Source organism: Pleurodeles waltl, chromosome 11 (assembly GCF_031143425.1).
Source record: "Pleurodeles waltl isolate 20211129_DDA chromosome 11, aPleWal1.hap1.20221129, whole genome shotgun sequence".
In the NCBI taxonomy this organism is placed as follows: Eukaryota; Metazoa; Chordata; class Amphibia; order Caudata; family Salamandridae; genus Pleurodeles; species Pleurodeles waltl.
The window spans coordinates 91,620,929-91,629,007 of record NC_090450.1 but is presented as its reverse complement, the minus strand read 5'-3'; the positions used below and the strand labels follow the sequence as shown (position 1 = coordinate 91,629,007).

General features: G+C 42.0%; 1 protein-coding gene across 1 annotated transcript in view; it reads right to left on the bottom strand.

Moving 5' to 3' along the window:
- Positions 1-1,498: 1,498 nt before the first annotated feature.
- ATP13A3 (ATPase 13A3) overlaps positions 1,499-8,079 on the bottom strand; it is a 429,788-nt gene continuing 423,207 nt past the window's right edge. The window contains exon 35 of the mRNA XM_069213167.1: positions 1,499-2,489. The gene's annotated coding sequence lies outside the window, so the exon portion shown is untranslated. The remainder of the gene's footprint in view (positions 2,490-8,079) is intronic.

Sequence of the window (8,079 nt, the reverse complement as noted above, 5' to 3'; positions counted from 1 at the left end):
GTTTGACGTAGGCTGGTCGGGAGGGTGTTCCAGGTCTTGGCGGCGAGGTAGGAGAAGGATCTGCCACCGGAGGTCTTACGTTGGATGTGGGAAACGACGGCAAGGGCGAGGTTTGCGGAGCGAAGCTGTCGGGTGGGGGTGTAGAAGATGAGTCTGTTGTTCAGGTAGGCTGGTCCGGCGTTGTGGAGTGCTTTGTGTGCTTGGGTGAGGAGCTTGAAGGTGATCCTCTTGTCGACGGGGAGCCAGTGAAGGTCTCTCAGGTGGGGGGAGATGTGGCTGCGGAGGGGCACGTTGAGGATTAGTCGGGCGGAGGCGTTTTGGATGCGTTGTAGGCGTTGCCCTACAATGCCTAGTATCCCTTTAGAAATATTAAGCGCCAATGTCAGTACAACTTGTGGCCTGGAGCATATATATGTCTGCTATGGTAATATGAGGAATGATCAGTGCAGGAAAGTTCAAGGCAAAGATGATGGTGGGTCAGAGTTTCCCTACATTGGGCTATGTGATCATTGACATAGATGAACTGTGCTTGCCCTAAGTATGTGTGTCCTCATGACTTGTCAAGTGCTTCAATCTAATATGTGGTCAAATTAATTTTGCCTTATTTTATTTCAAGGTCCTTCACCAAGTCATCTTCATTTGGATATTTCAGCATTGTGACATTTGCATTGATAAGATGCGGTTTTGAAGAACAGCATGTGCATATGTTGATCCTGGGATGGACAATTGTTTTCCAAAGACAACTTGCACTCTGATAGTATAGAAGTTCTGATGATTGTATTTGAAATGTTTTGTGTGATTGTGTCATCAAGGCAGTATGTGCCACTTGAGTTGCTCAAACCACATGTGTATGTCAAGCCCTAGCATTCTGTCCTCCCTTCACATTGGCTAAATCTTCAGTTTGTGAACTGTGAAGGTAGCTGTTGATGTGTTTTATCATAGGTGATAGGACATTTTGTTAGCACACCACTGAATTGTGAATGTATCATTGTGCCAGATATTGCCACAGTGTTCTGTACTGGTCATGTGACCTCAAATGTTACCACTGCCATGATGTGGACTATTGGTGTTATTTATCTAGGGTTCCTTTTGTGAGGGTGGGATGCATGGCTCCAACTGAAGTCATGAATCAGTGATAGTTTGCCTATTTAATTTGTTCCCATTGCATGTTCCCTTTCCTATATAGTATCAGGGTAGTGAAGCATATAATTCTGAATGTCACAGATTCTGGGTTTAGGAGTGGTTTTTGTAACCCAGACTCAATTTCTACAAGGACCTGTTTGTAACATTAGAATGTTCCACATACATTCTCAGTTGAGTTTGTTTACTTTCAATAAATTTGTTGTCATGTTTCCTCTTTGTAATTGAAACATTTTTTCCAGAAATGGAGGTTCAATAGTTTCCCAAGCATGATGGCGGAAGATGGACATAACAAAGGAAATGCAACAAATAGTCAAACAAAATTCTCGTACTCTGTGTATTTCATTTATTCAGATTAAAAAAACAAGTGTGAGGTGAAATAAAATAAGATTAAATAAACTAGGAAGAGTCTATTGTTGTGCACGGAAACATGGTAGTAGAGCCAAATGGAGTCTGAAGTCCATTGTCCAAAATACTACTGTAAGTAAAGGTAAATGTGTCCATGTAACAGTCCATAGAGTGAATAATAGGTGCACAAGGAGGAAAGTAGTTTCGGTGTCTCTCAGAGGTGGTGGTGTTTGGTCTTGCCATCCTCTGCTGTTGGTCCAGATGACAGTCACAGGTGTAGGGAAAGGGGTAGTAGGGACAAGCTCATCCTGTGGCAGGGCATCCCGGTCTGTGGCTGGCAGTGGTGCACTTTGCCCAGATGTGGAGGAACCACAGAAAAGGGCAGATGGAATGGGAAAAGCACTGCGCATGATGTGATGTCATACATCACCCCAGTCAAGAAGCACAAATTGGAATTGATGTCCTGCATCTCCGCATTGCACTCCCTCTGCACCCCCGTAATGTCCCGGAGCTCATTTAGGACCTGGCCCATCAGTCTTGGGATTGTTGGACTGATAGCAAGACTTTGTCAAGGGTGGTCTGGCTAACACCCCAGTGGTCTCTGTTGGCTGGCCTACCGATTCCCTCCCATCACTCTTACCCCCACTAGCTTGTGCCCTTGAAGTGTGCCCCAAACCACTGCACCCTGGGAGAACTGGAGGCTGAGTTGTTGGTGGCTCAACAGTAGCCAGGACCGGGGGAACAGGATTGGTGTGCTAGTTTTCGGTGCGCAGGAAGTGGGGGGTCCTCACGCTGAGGTCTTGTTGCAGCTGTGGTGGGTGGTGTAGCTGTGGCCTGGGTGTGACTCACTGGAGCTGTGTTGGCAGATAGATCAGAAGGACCAGCTTGGTCCTCATTATCTGGACTTGCAGCATTGGAATCCTCACTGAATGCTTGCTCCTAGGCTGGAGTGGATGTGTATTGGCTGGCAGATAATGTTGCACTGGTCCAGGTGGTTGGCCCTGTGAAGAAAACATAGGATATGTGTTTAAAATACTGTTTGTGCATTAGATGAGTCTTTGTCTACAAAAGAGCGAACCTAAAACCTAGAAAGAGTGACTGACTGATTTGGCCTTTGTGTTATATTCATTGTTTTACCCATGCAGCCTGATTTATACAGATGACAATTCCAGTGCTGACCTAGTAGATATGTCCTGAAATGGCAAAGTGTTATTTCAGATTTGTAGGTTAAATGTGACAAGCATTGTACCCAACACAGTGGAGAGTAGATTGGAGTACTGGGCCATTCCAAGGCCCAGCAGGCTACAAAACATTGGATATAAAGTGGTTCATAATGCACGTGATACTGTAATTGGTCATCATATGGACAGTGAATTTTAACTTGTGGCATGCTGAATAGAATCAGTAGCCACACACAACACATTTTTGGATATTTTTAATTAAACAGACGATGAGCGATGTTAGCTGCATTGAAGTGATGAAAATGCTGTGAGTTGGTGTCAACATGGTTGAGATATACAAGAAGTGATATTTTAATCCATGACATGATGACTGACAAATGCACTAGTTTTTGAATTGCATGTGCATATGGCAGTAAAGAACCGTGTAAGAACATTACATTCCACTATTGTTTTTCAGATCCAATAACAGAGCATCATGGTAGTTGTAGTCATCTGTTGACACCATGGACAATACTTGTTTTAGAAATAAGTTACACATTTCACTTTCAAAGAGTATCTTAGAGATGAAAACCCATTTGCTACTGGTACACACACATATGGATATATTGTGACTAGGAGAAAATACAACTTAGGAACACCATACTCTGCTGTGAAAATGGATGTATTTTTGGACCAGTTTTTGTAAACACAACAAGATACATTGATATACAGTAATAGGTAGAACCTGTGCAAGGGATGATCTAGGGGACACTACACACAATCAGATTATCCATGTAGCATTATGTTAGAGGGAGAGCTACACCCATGCTACTGGTAATTTGTATGACATAACATATTTATATTTTGCTTATTTAAAATTAGCTATATCTGTGTTGCTAAGATTTTTGCAGCATTCTAAAAGTCTACCTTAATGGCAGGACTCCATTGGTGATTAGGGAGACATACATCGGCCTGATTTATCAGTTTGCACTCCACCAGGGATTCAAGTCAAGCCTTCAGGATGGATGATTTGCATGACCTTTTCCTCCCTGGGAAAGAGTTGTAATGGGGGAGAGAACCACCACCAGTCCTCTGGGAGTCTAGGTGAGGCTTGGAGGACAGTGAATGAACCGTCTTCTGTAGGTCGTTTCACCTCTTCTTAATCTCCTCCTTTGTGTGCAGGTTGTTGGCTACTGCATTCACCCTGTCAACTATTCTGGTCCACGTTTGCCTTTTCTGGGAAATGGTAGTTTTCGGGACTTGTGCTCCAAACAATTGTGGCTCTACTCTAATGATTTCATCCATGATGACAAGGCAGTTCTCCCTCTGTGAAAAGGAGTTTTTTTTTATCCCTGCCATTGAGAAATAGATCTAAAAAAAAAACTAGTGCTAAAAAAATGAAGGTTAGTGAAGAAACAATTAGATTTAACAAAAAAGAAAGGGAGAGGTAAACTGAAAAAACAAACGGTCTCCTATGTTGTGGATTTGGCTGGCAGGCTGGTTGTCTGCAGTGGAATGGCAAAGGATCATGGTCTTAAATGGAGTTTGTTTTGCAGGTGTTCACAACTGTCCAACGTGAAACGGTGTGGGCTACTGGCATCCAGCCGATGGCCACAGTCATGGTACTATACTGAACAGGTCCAACGACGGAGTGTGTGATCTAGATAGGCTTGGTGGGATGTCGCTGTCAGGACGGTGATGGAGTGCTAATCATCGGCATTGGAGTCCGACGCATCGGCTGCAGGATACAGCTGGTGCGACGGAATACACTTCGTTGTGGCGGTCTTTAGCTTAGCTGCCATGCATCTAAATAGGACTAGCAGGACACCGCCAATGTGATGGTCTTTTCTGGTCTGCCCCCCGACACAGCTTGGCGGTAAGACCGCCAACATCTAAATCAGGCCCCTAAGTCTATTTTGTCTAAACCTGGACTAGGATATGCCCAAGGTAAACACCACACTATTACTGACTTTGTTATACGCTGTTGATGCTGTGCTAATTTCTCAAACTACTTATTGATATATTCATGGAGTTTATGGACCAGCTTAATCTTAATATTAACTCATCAAAAACACATTACAATGCCTGTGGTTCATTTTATGTAAAACTGGGGTCTTTAGCATTAAAGGGTGCTTGTAGAGAGGGCCAGTCAATTTTCTTACATGGGTATTAAACTCAATGCCAAGTGGAACTGTGGCCCAACATTTCAATCAGGGACTCCAAGTGTGCCCAATCAATTGGCCTTTGTTGAGCCTTACCAAACAATATCGGCAATAAGCCAGTTAAATCCATCTTGGTGCTCCTCCATTGCTGTTTGGGTGGGCCTCTGGGGCTACCTTGAAACCAAATTTCTTCAGGGAGAGGAAAATTGCTTCTGTTGGAGTTTCTGGGTGCCCCTTTTAGCTGTTCTACTAACTTTGTGTACAAGGAATTGGGGCTGGGCTATCTGGCCGATTCAATCGCTCTGGTCCCTATGCATCTCTGGATGTCAATGTGGGTGAATCCACCTGGCTCTCTTAATAGAAAGTTCTTATTAGAGTGCATGGTGTGTGACTTGGGCAATACTATTCTGTGGCTTCAGTACATTAAGCTCATTGCCAATTAAGTGGGCAGACCAGATTTGTTTACTGAACCTCATAGCATGAAACAGTCTGACATCCAGTGGTTCAAGCATCAATTAAGCAACGTAACCATAACGACAAGTTGCTGAACTTTTTAAGCTCTCTATTGAGGATCATGTCTTGATTCACATTACAGGAGTATTGAACTCTTTGTTTTGGGCCACAAGCCCCTGGGAGAGAGCTCTTCTGATGAGATCTTGTCACAGCACAGCCCTCTGTCTTCATAGGTTTTTTGCCTTGCACATGCGATGAGACCCTTTTCCATTTTCTATTTTTTTGTTCTCACCTTAGAGAGCAGGAATATCAGCAGGAAATGTGAACATGTGCATCTGAGTAGATTTACGAGTTCGTAAATCTAGAATGCAGTGCATTGAAGACTAGTGCTATCCTGAATAACTGTATTCGAACAAGTACATCAACTTTTTGCTGCGTCCCTGCATACTCACTTCTGTCCATTGCTGAATGCCTATAGCTTTCACTTGCCTTACAGGAGGTTTCTAACATGCTGTGAATCAAACAGATTAGCCTGCAGCTGCTGTTTCTTGTATGCTGTAACTCACGTTGATGTTAGTCTGCAGCTGTGGTCTCTAATGTTTCCTAGAAGCCCATGGATTGTGCTGTACCTGGCTCTGACTTTTCCTTGGAACTAGGGTCTCTCGTGTCTTCTACTTCACGCCGCAACTGTGCCTCGACAAGTGCTGGCTCTTCAACATCATGTGGGATTGGCCATTAGGGTAAACAACTAAGGATTCCTCAATTGAACATTAGCGCAGTGAAACAGAAAGAAGACTTATTTAAAATCATATTTGAGCTATAGAGACAGAAAGTAGACATTTCACTTAATAAGTGATTCCATTACTTTTTTACTCACAAACTCAACTATTTGTTGTTTTAGTTTATTTCTTTAATATAGTTTAGACTTGACATCCTTGGTGTGGGATTCCACCAAACCTTTTGCCTTTACTCACTGACTTTTGCTGAACTCTGTGTTACCATTAGGACTTCACTCAATTTACCCCTGCTAACAAGTGCTAGTGCTCTCTCCTTAAAACATGGTAAAATTGACCTACATCTAACTGGCACAAATCATTCACTAGTAAGTCCCTAGTAAATGGTACTATCTGTTCCCAGGACCTCTAAACAAATGTAAATAATGGACAGTAGCACTCATTGTACCAACACTGAAATAGCCCTTCAAAACCTGCCTCAGGCCTGCCAGCACAGGCTGTAGTGCAGGATTGAACTGCCATATGGACCTGGCAAAATAAACCTCTAGCCTGAGCTAATTGTTACTTTTTAATAAGTATAACTCATCCCAAAGGTAGGCCCTAAGCACCCCTAGCAGAGTGCATGATATCTGAAAAGCAGTGCATGTGTTTAAGTTTAGCATTACCCAACAGTAGAACACAAACCTCTTAATGTTTTTCATTTTGTGAGACCCCTCCCGCCCTTAAACTAACACTGGGTTACTTTATTACAACCTAGTGAAGAATAAACAGATTTTTATAAAAAAGTTTCCAGAGGTATTCAGTGAGAAGCTAGGGTGTTTTAGGTGCTATGTGCATAAAAATAAAATTAAAAAGTGAACAAGACCAATAGTTAGCAAAGTCAGAAGGATTCTCATAGAATTAAGGGGGACTAACAACAGAGACAGTTACAAGTTACAAGAGAGTTGGAGAAACTGGAAGCAACTGGGGTAAAAGTAAATCAAGATCATCTGACAACACGTTTAAGAACACAATATTAGAGTAAGGGCAGTATGGAATAGGTTGAAGATTTGACACTCAAAGTTGATTAATGTAATTTTCATAACAAATAACTTGATTTTAGAACAGACATTGACTACCGGTGTATTAAAACCCAGGAAGGAGCATATTGTATGAAAGGAATGCTTATTCCCAACAACAAAGATGAACCTGCTTCATTTGTGGAGCAGATTTTGGTAGTTTAGAGTGTTCCAAATCTCCCTGAGAAAACAATACATTGTTAAAAAAAAATGTGTAATTCAGGTAAAGTGAAAAGTGTGTTGGAGAGTTTCTGAGGTTAGAAGAAATGGAAGGAGTGCAAAGTTTGCATCATTATTGTCCTCGGTATGAGAATATAATTTACATAGATAATACTCGTTTTAGAGGACTATGGATTCAAGGATCCAGAAAGATGGAAATGAAGTGTTACCTTTATTTCACAAAGTCTTAGGGCAGCAGAGAAAAGAGCAGCCATAGCAGTATTTTAGGCAGTAAAGAAACCTAAGTGTTTTGTTTGGGGTCAAGGGTTCACAGTAAGGACTGGCCTTAAGCTATGGAATAAGTTTTTTTTTTAAAAGACAGATAACATCTAAAGTAGAACCAGAAAGTGGGTGATACCCTTACAAGAATTCGACTTTGAAGTAATTTATGTTCCAGGAAAGAGTAACATAGTTGATTGTTTATCTCAAAAGATTGAAGAAAACACAGAAGATGAGGCGGGAATGGAAAAAACAAACTTTTCAGTGATTGGCAGTGGTATAATTGAATGGAAGAATGCAGAGCAGAGATGATTTGTGATGACAATTTGTGGAAAAAATTAACATTGATAGCAAATGGTTGGTCATCTAAGAAAATGTTAGAGAAGTGTAGTGGATTTTGGAACATGAGGGATGAGTTGTCAAGTGTTTTGGGTATGGTGTATAGAGGTACAATATGCGCTCCACCGGAGTTAATACATGAGAGAGCCACAAAGTTAGCACATGAGGGATATCAAGATATCTCTAGGACTAAGGAGAGAATACAAATTCATTACTGGTAGTCAGGCAGGGACAAACTGGTAGAAAA